Source organism: Hyla sarda, chromosome 9 (genome assembly GCF_029499605.1).
Source record: "Hyla sarda isolate aHylSar1 chromosome 9, aHylSar1.hap1, whole genome shotgun sequence".
Lineage (NCBI taxonomy): Eukaryota > Metazoa > Chordata > Amphibia > Anura > Hylidae > Hyla > Hyla sarda.
The window spans coordinates 44,972,192-44,985,687 of record NC_079197.1 but is presented as its reverse complement, the minus strand read 5'-3'; the positions used below and the strand labels follow the sequence as shown (position 1 = coordinate 44,985,687).

Here is a 13,496-nt window from a genome sequence, read left to right as displayed (position 1 = left end):
CCATGGAGGGATTAGCAGAGATAGCTGTTGGTCGTCTCTTATCCCCTGTGTATGGGTATCTTAAGTCTTTGGATGAGACACTCTAGAATACAATAAACCTGCTCCACTTGTGCATGGCTCCAGCTTTTTTTATGGAAACAGCTAAACAAACAAATCTCCCATAAAAGTGAATGTACACAACTGAAGTAGAACTTGTTTATCATATGACTCCATAGTAATTCCAAAGATCATCTGTCCCCAAAATGTGTTTAACATGGATGTGTCAATAGTACAGCCCCCTTTATTGAGCACCTACATGATTATCCTCTTATATGCAGCAGTCACCTCATTAGGTGGGGATCCTGTGGGAATGGCAACTTTTAGAGAGTAATGGCATATCTACAAAAATATCTGGGATGGGAATAACCAAACAGTAAACCAAAGAACATACAATGCATCAAATAAGTGCACCCAAATACCAACATCTGACTTATTTCTGCTACTGGTGCACGTTTCCACAGCGCACGTGGCATACCGTACACTTGTACTAATATAATACACATAGTATACACGTGTACCATATATTAGACCTTCATCAGACCTCGGCCTACCATGACAACCTATCGACACTCCATGATCTGAATGCAGGGGCACTAATGGGTGACAGAGGAAACCCCTCCCTCTGTAAACCAATGAGGCGGTGCAAGTGCTATTGATCATAACATCTGTGGAATTAAAATTTAGCAAATATATATCTTTACAATAACATTTTAGAAACAGGTTATTGAGTCCCCAGGGATTCCAGTCATGTCTATATCATTGTATATCAATACATACTTGATGTTTCCTTTTGGCAGGCTTACATACTGAAGCCTCTTTTCTTAAAGGATCCTACAATGTCACAACAATAATGTACACTATTTTCTGGCACTTACCTTCTTCCAACTGCTCCAGATTTTCATAATAACAACCATCAAATTTGAGCAAATCTACACCCCAGTCAGCAAAGGTTTGTGCATCCAACTCATAAAATCCCTGGCTTCCTGGATATCCAGCACAAGTCTTTATGCCAAGATCCTGATATATTCCAAGCAGTAATCCATGGAAGTGAACCTGGGTGTATAAAATGACAAAACATGCAGTTATACTGCAAGAGACAAGGTTTACAAGTTGTACATTTATCCTTTTTTTTTTTGCTAATTCGTTGTTGAAAATCATGTTTATTTTTTCTACCTCAAGTAATAAAATTACCTTTAACCTCTTAAGGACGCAGGGCGTATGGATACGCCCTGCATCCCGAGTCCTTAAGGACGCAGGGCGTATCCATACGCCCGTGGGAATTCCGGCCCCCACCGCTAGCCGGTTGGGGACCGGAGCCGGATGCCTGCTGAAATCGTTCAGCAGGCATCCCGGCATATCGCCCAGGGGGGTCATTATGCCCCCCCATGTCGGCGATCGCCGCAGATCGCTGGACAATTCAGTCCAGCGATCTGCGGCGATTCCGGGTCAATCGGGTCTCCAGTGACCCGGTGACCCGGAATTACTGGCTGTTCGGGGCCGTCTCTGACGGCCCCGAACAGCCAGAGCCTGCAGGGGTGAGGTGGCACTGATGCCACCTCACGATCGCCCTGATTCGTCGGCCGGATTACCGGCCGACCAATCAGGGCGCCTGCTGCGGGCGTCACTCCCGCACCCGCTCCGCCCCTCTTCCGGAGGACGTGAGCGGGTGCGGGAAGACAACCCCGGGTGCTGGGGACCCCGATCCCCAGCGTCCATGTTGGGATCGGGGCCCCAGGAGCGACGGCGGCGGCGAGGGACAGTCCAGCGATGAAGCAACAGCAGGAGGTGAGTGACAGCCTCCTGCTGTTGCTTAGCAACAGCTCCCAGCATGCAAAAAGGGCATGCTGGGAGCTGTAGTTATGCAACAGCAGGAGGCAGACCACCACAACTCCCAGCATTCCCTTATGGGCATGCTGGGACTTATGGTTTTGCAACAGCTGGAGGCACATTATTTCTATGGAAAAGTGTACCTTCAGCTGTTGTATAACTACAACTCCCAGCTTGCACAAACAGCTAAAGTGCATGCTGGGAGTTGTAGTGGTGCATCTGCTGGTTGCATAACTACAACTCCCAGCATGCCCGTTGGCTGTCGGTGACTGCTGAGAGTTGTAGTTTTGCAACAGCTGAAGGCACACTGGTTGTGAAACTTAGAGTTTTTTTTTTTACCTAACTCAGTGTTTCACGACCGGTGTGCCTCCAGCAGTTGCAAACTACAACTCCCAGCAGTCACCTTACACCATGCACCGTACATGCTGGGAGTTGTAGTTTTGCAACAGCTGGAGGCACACTGGTTTTGAAACACTGAGTAAGGTCACAAACTCCGTGATACATAACCAGTGTGCCTACAGCTGTTGCAAAACTAAAACTCTCAGCATGTACAGTCTGTCAGCGCATGCTGGGAGTTTTAGTTTTGCAACAGCTGGATGTCCCCCCCAATGTGAATGTACAGGGTACACACACATGGGCGGAGGCTTACAGTAAGTATCGGGCTGCAAGTTTGAGCTGCAGCAAATTTTCTGCAACAGCTCAAACTGCCAGCGAGAAACTACTGTGAACCCCCGCCCGTGCGACTGTACCCTAAAAACACTACACTACACTACCACAAAAAATAAAATAAAAAGTTAAAAACACTACATATACACATACCCCTACACAGCCCCCCTCCCCTCCCCAATAAAAATGAAAAACATCATGGTTTCCAAAACGGAGCCTCCAGCTGTTGCAAAACAACAACTCCCAGTATTGTCGGACAGCTGTTGACTGTCCAGGCATGCTGGGAGTTTTGCAACAGCTGGAGGCACCCTGTTTGGGAATCACTGGCGTAGAATACCCCTATGTCCACCCCTATGCAATCCCTAATTTAGGCCTCAAATGCGCATGGCGCTCTCACTTTGGAGCCCTGTCGTATTTCAAGGCAACAGTTAAGGGTCACATATGGGGTATCGCCGTACTCGGGAGAAATTGGGCTTCAAATTTCGGGGGGTATTTTCTGCTTTTACCCTTTTTTAAAATGTAAAGTTTTTGGGAAAAGAAGCATTTTAGGTAAAAAATTTTTTATTTTTTTTACATATGCAATAGTCGTGAAACGCCTGTGGGGTATTAAGGTTCACTTAACCCCTTGTTACGTTCCCTGAGGGGTCTAGTTTCCAAAATGGTATGCCATGTGGGTATTTTTTGCGGTCCTGGCACCATAGGGGCTTCCTAAATGCGGCATGCCCCCAGAGCAAAATTTGCTTTCAAAAAGCCAAATGTGACTCCTTCTCTTCTGAGACCTGTAGTGCGCCAACAGAGCACTTTTCACCCCCATATGGGGTGTTTTCTGAATCGGGAGAAATTGGGCTTCAAATTTTGGGGGGGTATTTTCTGCTTTAACCCTTTGTATAAATGTAAATTTTTTGGGAAGCCAAGCATTTTAGGTAAATTTTTTTATTTTTTTTTTACATATGCAAAAGTGGTGAAACACCTGTAGGGTATTAAGGTTCACTTTACCCCTTGTTACGTTCCCCGAGGGGTCTAGTTTCCAAAATGGTATGCCATGTGTTTTTTTTTTTTTGCTGTCCTGGCACCATAGGGGCTTCCTAAATGCGGCATGCCCCCAGAGCAAAATTTCCTTCAAAAAAGCCAAATGTGACTCCTTCTCTTCTGAGACCTGTAGTGCGCCAGCAGAGCACTTTTCACCCCCATATGGGGTGTTTTCTGAATCGGGAGAAATTGGGCTTCAAATTTTGGGGTGTATTTTCTGCTATTACCCTTTTTAAAAATGTAAAACTTTAGGGAAACCAAGCATTTTAGGTAAAAAATTTTTTTTTTTTTACATATGCAAAAGTCGTGAAACACCTGTGGGGTATTAAGGTTCACTTTACCCCTTGTTACGTTCCCCGAGGGGTCTAGTTTCCAAAATGGTATGCCATGTGGGGTTTTTTGCAGTTCTGGCACCATAGGGGCTTCCTAAAAGTGACATGCCCCCCAAAAACCATTTGACGCTCCTTCCCTTCTGAGCCCTCTACTGCGCCCGCTGAACAATTAACATGGACATATGAGGTATGTCCTTACTCGAGAGAAATTGGGTTTAAAATACAAGTAAAAATTTTCTCCTTTTTACCCCTTGCAAAAATTCAAAAATTGGGTCTACAAGAACAAGCAAGTGTAAAAAATGAAGATTGTGTATTTTCTCCTTCACTTTGCTGCTATTCCTGTGAAACTCGTAAAGGGTTAAAACGCTTACTGAATGTCATTTTGAATACTTTTGGGGGTGCAGTTTTTATAATGGGGTCATTTATGGGGTATTTCTAATATGAAGACCCTTCAAATCCACTTCAAACCTGAACTGGTCCCTGAAAAAAAGCGAGTTTCAAAATTTTGTGAAAAATTGGAAAATTGCTGCGGAACTTTGAAGCCCTCTGGTGTCTTCCAAAAGTAAAAACTCATCAATTTTATGAAGCAAATATAAAGTAGACATATTGTATATGTGAATAAAAAAAAAAAATATTTTGAATATCCATTTTCCTTACAAGCAGAGAGCTTCAAAGTTAGAAAAATGCAAAATTTTCAAATTTTTCATAAAATTTTGGGATTTTTCACCAAGAAAGGATGCAAGTTACCAAAAAATTTTACCACTACGTTAAAGTAGAATATGTCACGAAAAAACAATCTCGGAATCAGAATGATAACTAAAAGCATTCCAGAGTTATTAATGTTTAAAGTGACAGTGGTCAGATTTGCAAAAAATGGCCGAGTCCTTAAGGTGAAAAAGGGCTCAGTCCTTAAGGGGTTAAACTTTACTAGACATAGTGTGTTTTATACAGATCATTTGTACATAAGTAGGATCATACTCTGTATTCTACTCCCGAGTTGTTCTATTATTGCAGAAAGTAAATCTGTCACTTTCAAATTTACTATAGTAAATGGGGTTATCCTAATATTTAAAAAAATATATTATCTATTTATAGAATAGGTGATAACTGGCTGAATGGAGGGCTCCGAGCACTGGGACCTGCATCTATCAAGAGAACAGCACAGTATATAGAGTACGGTGCTCGGCAATGTTTGAAATTCCAATAGAGAGTGAATGGAGTGGTGGCAGAGCATGTATACTGTTACTCCAGGGCTGTAGCTCCCATGAGACAAGTGAGGCGATCACCTCAGGCGCATTGTTGCAAGGGGTCGCAGCAACCAGGACTGGACTGGCCCTGGCCGATGCACCTGCTTGCACAGGGAGTCTGGCACACATTACACTAGGCAATGCTTCCCAAATGGGGTGCCAGGACACTCTGGTGTGAAATATGGTGCTAAGATTTTTTGATTCTCCTGCCCAGGCCTGTGCACCTGTGAATTAAAGGCATGCAAGCTGGGCTGGAGAGAAGCCTTTGTGCAGTGCCGGGACGGGTGATGCTGCCGCTCCAATCCTCGTGTATCCTCCCTCTCCTGTGGAGCAGCTCTGGACTCTGGATTCTCCCGGGTCCCTCAGCAGAATGAAGGAGCAGGGGCGGCGCTGACAGAGGCCTACTCAGCTTCAGGTACTGAACCCCTGCCCTTCTGTCACCCCTCTACACCCCTGTACATCCCTCTGTCACCTGCTGTAACCTCTCTACACCCCTTTGTCACCCCTGTAATACCTTTACACCCCTGTTATCCCTGTATAACCTGTCATCCATGTACACCCCTCTACACCTCTGTCATCCATGTACAACCCTCGGTCACATCTCTACACCCCTCTGACACTCCTGTACACCCGTCTGGCACCCATGTGCACCCCTCTGTCTCCCAAGTACACCCCTCTGTTAGCCATCTGTCACCCATGTACACCTCTCTGACACCCATGTGCACTCCTCTGTTTCCCTTCTGTCTCCCAAGTACACCTCTGTTACCCCAAGTACACCTATTCACCCCTGTACTCCTCTACACCTGTAAAAGGGGTGAAACCGGGGCCAAGCTACCTACCTACAGGGGGTGGCACAATTTTCTGTTCTTGTCCAGGCACAAAAAAGGGCTAGCTACAGCTCTGTGTTACTAAGTTCATTATTGGACAAGGGACTTTCATTCTCTTGATCACTAAAGTGGTTGGATCCCTTATAATCAGCAAGTTATTACCTATCCTGTGGACAAGTGATGACTTTAGATCTTGAGATATCCTCTTTAACCACTTATTGGCATTTACCTTACAACAAATTTTGTGAAGTTGAAATATACAGTGGGTGCTACCATTCTGAATATATTAACACTGGACAGGCTCTTGACAAGAAGCACCTATAGTATTCTTTAGTGTATTCCCTGTCAGTTCAGGAAGTGCAGTAACACAGGACGGCCAATGTGTTGGTTCAAAGCATTTTAGGAGTCTGAGAGACTTTCTCTTCTATACAAAATACAAAGCCTCTTAAAGGGGCAGTCAAGCGCTCCACCTCTGCCATAGAGTTGTATTGAGAGTGCATGTCAGCTGGCGCTTCGTGCAGTGGTCAACACGCCCCCTTCCCGCAGGCTGCCGGGGCCCCGTACAGGAGTGCAGCAAGAAAAATAACAAACTTTAACCTACCTCCCACCACTCCCCTGGTGCCACTGGAATTGGCTTTCCATCCTTCAGCCCCGGCTTTCTTATGCTTTCTGGGAAGAAGAACGGGGTCAAAGGATGGGAGACCGGGGTGGGCTGGGGGTGAATACAGATGAGCTCCCCGGTACCAATGTGCGCTAAGGCGCATTAGGAATAAAACTATTTCCAACACTATAGTATACTGGGTTTAGTGAACTAGCTGTCAGATTCTCTTTAAAAGGGGTATTCCATATTTTATTTTTATATATCAACTGGCTCCAGAAAGTTAAACAGATTTGTAAATGACTTCTATTAAAAAATCTTAATCCTTCCAATAATTATCAGCTGCTGAAGTTGAGTTGTAGACATCTCTGCTTGTCGGGGAACTGCACAGAGTAGAATAGGTTTGCTATGGAGATTTGCTTCTACTCTGGACAGTTCCCCAGACAGGTGTCAGAGAGACAAAGAACAACTCAACTTCAGCAGCTGATAAGCACTGAAAGGATTAAGATTTTTTAATAGAAGTAATTTACAAATCTGTTTAACTTTCTGGAGACAGTTGATATATAAAATGTTTTTTTCCTGGAATACCCCTTTAAGTGCTTTTGCTGAGCCATGAAGATGGAGTAACACTCCTTGCATCAGCTCTCCACTCCTGTTGGCAGATGTGGGTGCAAGTGGGGATTATCTAGTTAGGACAACCTCTAGATTGTGTGGACCAGTTATAGATATCAGTGTAAAGGAAAACAGAGTAATTGTTATGTCATGTACCTAAACGTGTGAATGCACAATGAGGTATAACTTACATAATCAGCTAATTTCTTGATCCTTCCAGGAAATCTTATGGGATCTGCTTGCAGTCTGTGTTTTTCATCCCGGGCTGTAGCTAGCCAGCAGTCATCAATGCACAGGTACTTGTATCCAGCTTTTAACCATCCATTTGATACCATCATATCTGCCATCTGCATAAAGAGCTGTTCGCTGGAAAATATGGTCTTATTAGAAACAGTGGCATACTATGCTGCGCTTTATAAGCAATCAATAAATTAATTCCTGGACTGCTTCTTTAAAAAGAGGACCTGTCTGCTCTCCTGATAGGTCTGTTTTAAATTAAATACTTGCATTCTCTATAAAATTACAATTCGGGAGCATCTTTTCATTAAGCTCTGCAATTGGCCAATTCAAAAAGTTATTCCCAGGAGTGGGATTCAAATTTAAATGGGGTCTCCAGTGGGAAAACATTTTTTTCCAAATCAATAGGTTCCAGAAAGTTAAGCAGATTTGTAAATTACTTCTATTAAAAAAAAATCTTAATTCTTCCAGTACTTGTCAGCTGCTGCATACTACAGAGAAAGTTGTGTAGTTCTTTTCAGTCTGACCACAGTGCTCTCTGCGGACACCTCTGTCCATGTCAGGAACTGTTTTGAGTAGGAGCGAATCCCCATAGCAAACCTATCCTGATATGGACAATTCCTGGGATAGACAGAGGTGTCAGCAGAGAGCACTGGTCAGACTGGAAAGAACAACTCAACTTCCTCTGTGGTATACAGCAGCTGATAAGTACTGGAAGGATTCAAGAGTTTTAATAGAAGCAATTTACAAATATCTGTTTAACTTCCTGGAACCAATTGATTTGAAAAAAATAAAAATGTTTTCCACTAAAGTACCCCTTAAACAACTGCTTGACTGACTAAAACATAGTGCTGTATAGCACACTGCAGAAACTTATCCTGAACATTATCAAATAAAACAATAATATATAACATAATCAGTAAAACCAGAACTAATTTTAATAAATAAAACCAGAACCAAGCTCGGCACATAAATACAGTACCAGAAAAAAGCTCAGTATATACACAAGCTCAGTACATAAGTGCAATAACAGACCCAAGTAAGGTCAAAGTACAGTAGCAGAACAAAGTACATGAACACGGAAGCATACCCAGCCTAAAATTCATTTAAGGTGTTTAAACCAAATTTTGCATTACATTTTTGAGGTACAACCATGTTTTACATTTTCACAGGCGCAGAAATAATTGTTTAACTCCTTAAGGACGTAGGGCGTTGACCGCCGCGTCTGAAAACCAAAGTAAACGCTTGCCGGCAGCTCAGTCGGGCTGATCGGGACATCGCTATAAAATCGCGATGTCCCGATCAGCTGGGACGCAGGCAGAGGTCTCCTTACCTGACTCCGCGGCGTCCGATCGTCGATTGATTGCTCCAAGCCTGAGCTACAGGCTTTAGCAATCGAGCTCCTATCTGACTGATCCGTGCAAAGCTATGGCTTTGCAGGGATCAGCATAGGAGATCGGTGCGTGCAGTGCTATAGGTCCCTATGGGAGTTATAGCACTGCAAAAAAAAAATAAGTGAAAAAAAAGGTCATTTAACCCCTTCCCTAATAAAAGTTTGAATCTCCCCCTTTTTCCCATAAAAAAAAAACTGTAAATAGAAATAAACATATGTGGTATCGCCGCATGCGAAAATGTCTGAACTATAAAAATTTATCATTAGTTAAATTGCACGGTCAACGGCGTACGCGCAAATAAATTCCAAAGTGTATTTTTGGTCACTTTTTACATCATGAAAAATTAATAAAAAGCGATCAAAGTCCAATCAATACAAAAATGGTACCGATAAAAACTTCAGAATACGGCGCAAAAAAGGAGCCCTCATACCGGCCCGTACGCGGAAAAATAAAGTTATAGGGGTTAGAAGATGAGAATTTTTAACATATACATTTTCCTGCATGTAGTTATGATTTTTTTCCGAAGTACGACAATATCCAACCTATATAAGTAGGGTATCATTTTAACCGTATGGACCAACAGAATAAAGATAATGTGTTATATTTACCCAAAAATGCACTGCGTAGAAACGGAAGCCCCCAAAAGTTGCAAAATGACATTTTTTCTTCAATTTTGTCGCACAATGAATTTTTTTTCCGTTTCCCCGTGGATTTTTGGGTAAAATGACTAATGTCACTACAAATTAGAATTGGTGGCGCAAAAAATAAGCCATCATAGGGATTTTTAGGTGCAAAATTGAAAAAGTTATTATTTTTAGAAGGTGATGAGGAAAAAAGGAAAATGCAAAAACGGAAAAACCCTGCGTCCTTAAGGGGTTAAACTAGTTATAGAATTATATTAAATATCTGAACCCCTTGGCAGAATGCAGTACATATATTATATAATGTATTATATACACACACATATATAATATACACACACATCACTGCCACCAAGGTGCGGTACATTCACCTTGCTGCAATAGTGCAGGTTCAACAGAGGCAAAATTACTTCTGTCCTAGCAGTTAAACCCCTTAAATGCCAAAGTTAAAAGCTCCAATGTCTGCTATCCTAGTTCACCTAGTTCAGCATTATGCTCGCAGGTGCAATACAGAGGTGCATGAAAACAAAGAAATTGCCATATATTTTTGCAGCAATCAGGCACAAACAGGGGTTCCCTCCCAATAAAAAAAAAGGCTTAAAGGGGTTATCCAGCTTAGAAAAATGTGTCCCCTATCCAGGGTGTCGGGCTGGAGATTGCGAGGTGGTCCCAGCGATTGGACCCCCGTGAACTGACACTTATATCCTGTCTTATGGATAGGGAATACATTTTTGTAAGCTGGCCTACTCCTTTAACAAAATGGATTATTATGATACAGCTCACCATCTCCTATGAGTGAATGCTTTTCACTGGACTGCCAGCTCCAGGTGCAAGGGAGTCATGTAGCCGTAATACAATGAAAGGAAACCGCAAAAGTCCAATCTATAGGGGAAGGTCCCAGATGGATAGGATCCAGCACTCCAGAGTGGTAAAAAAAAAAAAAAAAAATCACATCTTTATTGTAAATCCATAGAGATAAAAATATACAAAAACTGTATTAGATAAAACCACCGACGCGTTTCATCTATCCTTTATCAAGATATGAACGCCATAGATAAATAACAATCCTTTATAACTACCGCCTCCTCATCAAGCACACACCTGAGTACCGCCTCCAGCATGGAAGATTAACTCTTTTAGAGCCAACACACAATAATATAGGTGAAATTTCATATACACTTAGAATTTTGGTCACAACATTAGTTTGCGTTTGTCCGTTTTGTGCTAATCATCTAGACACGTTAAATATGCACATTTCAGATTCTTATATGTATAAAAATATATGCCGATTGAACTGCCATACTACATTCATGTACACACGATGCTGGATAGGTGTATATGAAATTTAGAGCCAACACACAATAATATAGATTAAATTTCATATACACCTATCCAGCATCGTGTGTACATGAATGTAATATGGCAGTTCAATCGGCATATATTTTTATACATATAAGAATCTGAAATGTGCATATTTAACGTCTCTAGATGATTAGCACAAAACGGACAAACGCAAACTAATGTTGTGACCAAAGTTCTAAGTGTATATGAAATTTCACCTACATTATTGTGTGTTGGCTCTAAAAGAGTTAAAGGGGTATTCCAGGATTTTTTTTTTATTTGACTATGCTACAGGGGCTGTAAAGTTTGTGTAGTTCATAATATAGTGTCTGTACCTGTGTGTGACGGGATTCCCACAATTCTTATGTGATATTCACCCCACTATTTATTTTTATCAGCATACAAAATGACTGTTGTCTCAGATTTTTCCCAGCTTGCAATGCGGCCGAGACCTGACTCACTAGTCAGCTGATGACAGGGAGCCTGTCTGCTTCAATGGGTGGAGCGATCGCTTGGTGGGAGAGAGATCAACTGCAACTAATGCAACAGCTGTAGGCACCCTGATTGAAAACCACAGGTCTTTTGTTTCAATGGGTGGGGTGACTGATGTGTGGGAGGAAGGAAAATGGAATAGTGGGATTTGTAGTCAAAAAAAGAAAAGCCAAACAGGAAATACTAGTTCACAAAAAGCTAGCCACAGTATTATGGTAATCTCACAACATAGCAATTTAGCCCCAGGACAAGCGCAGATCCTTCCTAAGCATGTCCATTACTGTCTGCCAGGTACGTACTAAAATCACCTTATGGTGGATAACCCCTTTAATCTTCCATGCTGGAGGCGGTACTCAGGTGTGTGCTTAATGAGGAGGTGGTAGTTCGAAAAGATTGTTATTTATTCATTAATCAATGGCGTTCATTCCTTGATAAAGGATAGACGAAATGCGTTGGTGGTTTTATCTTATACAGTTTTTGTATTTTGCATATTTTTATCTCCATAGATTTACAATAAAGATGTGATTTCTTCACCACTCTGGAGTGCTGGATCCTATCCATCTGGGACCTTCCCTATAGATTGGACTTTTCCTATTCCTTTATCCTCTTAACCCCTTAAGGACCCGGGGTTTTTCCGTTTTTGCATTTTTGCTTTTTCCTCCTTACCTTTAAAAAATCATAACTCTTTAAATTTTGCACCTAAAAATCTATATGATGGCTAATTTTTTGGCGCCACCAATTCTACTTTGTAATGACGTCAGTCATTTTACCCAAAAATCTACGGCGAAACTGAAAAAAATAATAATTGTGAGACAAAATAGAAAAAAAAACACCATTTTGTAAATTTTGGGGGCTTCCGTTTCTATGCAGTACATTTTTCGGTAAAAATGACACCTTCTCTTTATTCTGTAGGTCCATACGATTAAAATGATACCCTACTTATATAGGTTTGATTTTGTCATACTTTTGGAAAAAATCATAACTACATGCAGGAAAATTTATACGTTCAAAATTGTCATCTGACCTCTATAACTTTTTTATTTTTCCGCATATGGGTCGGTATGAGGGCTAATTTTTTGCGCCATGATCTGAAGTTTTTAGCGGTACCATTTTTGCATTGATAGGACTTCATTTTTTCATGATATAAAAAGTGACCAAAAATGCACTATTTTGGACTTTGGAATTTTTTTTCGCGTATGTCATTGACCATGCGGTCAAATTTTTATATATATATATATATATATATATATATATATATATATATATATATATAAAATATATTTATATAATTCGGACATTTCCGCATGCAGCAATACCACATATGTTTATTTTTATTTAAACTTTTTTTTTTTTTATAGGAAAAGGGGGGGTTATTCAAACTTTTATTAGGGAAGGTGTTAAATGATCTTTATTTACTGTTTTTTTTTTTTTGCAATGTTATAGCTCCCATAGGGGGTTATAACACTGCACTAACTGATCTTTTATATTGTTCAATGGTTTCTCATAGGAAACCATTGATCAATGATTCTGCCGCTTGACTGCTCATGCCTGGATCTCAGGCACTGAGCTGTCATTTGGCAATCGGACAGCATGGAGGCAGGTAGGGACCCTCCGATTGTCCTGTAAGCTGTTCGGGATGCTGCGATTTCATCGCACCAATCCTGAACAGCTCCCTGAGCTAACCGGCATTAGTTTACTTTCACTTTAGACACAGCGTTCAACTTTGAACACTGCGTCAAAAGGGTTAATAGCGCGCGGCACCGCGATCAGTGCCACGCGCTATTAGCCACGGGCCTGACCCGCTATGAACGGGAGTGGACTCATGACGTACCGGTACGTCATGGGTCCTGTAGGGGTTAAAGGGGTACTCCGCTGCTCAGCTTTTGGAACAAACTGTTCCGAACGCTGGAGCCGGCACCGGGAGCTTGTGATGTCAAAGCCCCACCCCCTCATGATGTCACACCCCGCCCCCTCAATGCAAGTCTATGGGAGGGGGCGTGATGTGACATCATGAGGGGGCAGGGCTATGACGTCACGAGCTGCCGGCTCCAGCGTTCGGAACAGTTTGTTCCAAACGCTGAGCAGCAGAGTACCCCTTTAAGGACTCGGCCAATTCTCATTTTTGCACTTTCGTTTTTTCCTCCTCCCCTTCAATTGTGCACCTACAGACCCATATAAGGGCTGTTTTTTTTGCGGCACCAATCGTACTTTACA

General features: G+C 42.1%; 1 protein-coding gene and 1 long non-coding RNA gene across 3 annotated transcripts in view; both read right to left on the bottom strand.

Annotated features, from left to right (window-relative positions):
• The window catches only part of LOC130290292 (60S ribosomal protein L36a-like), a 196,798-nt gene that overhangs the window by 121,861 nt on the left and 61,441 nt on the right, over positions 1 to 13,496 (bottom strand). The gene's annotated exons all lie outside the window — the stretch shown is intronic.
• The window catches only part of LOC130290293 (uncharacterized), a 35,505-nt gene that overhangs the window by 7,816 nt on the left and 14,193 nt on the right, over positions 1 to 13,496 (bottom strand). For both annotated transcript variants that reach the window (XR_008847558.1, XR_008847557.1), the window contains 2 exons: positions 7,369 to 7,543; positions 915 to 1,092 (listed from right to left, as the gene is read on the bottom strand). This is a non-coding gene — a long non-coding RNA (uncharacterized LOC130290293). The remainder of the gene's footprint in view (positions 1 to 914; positions 1,093 to 7,368; positions 7,544 to 13,496) is intronic.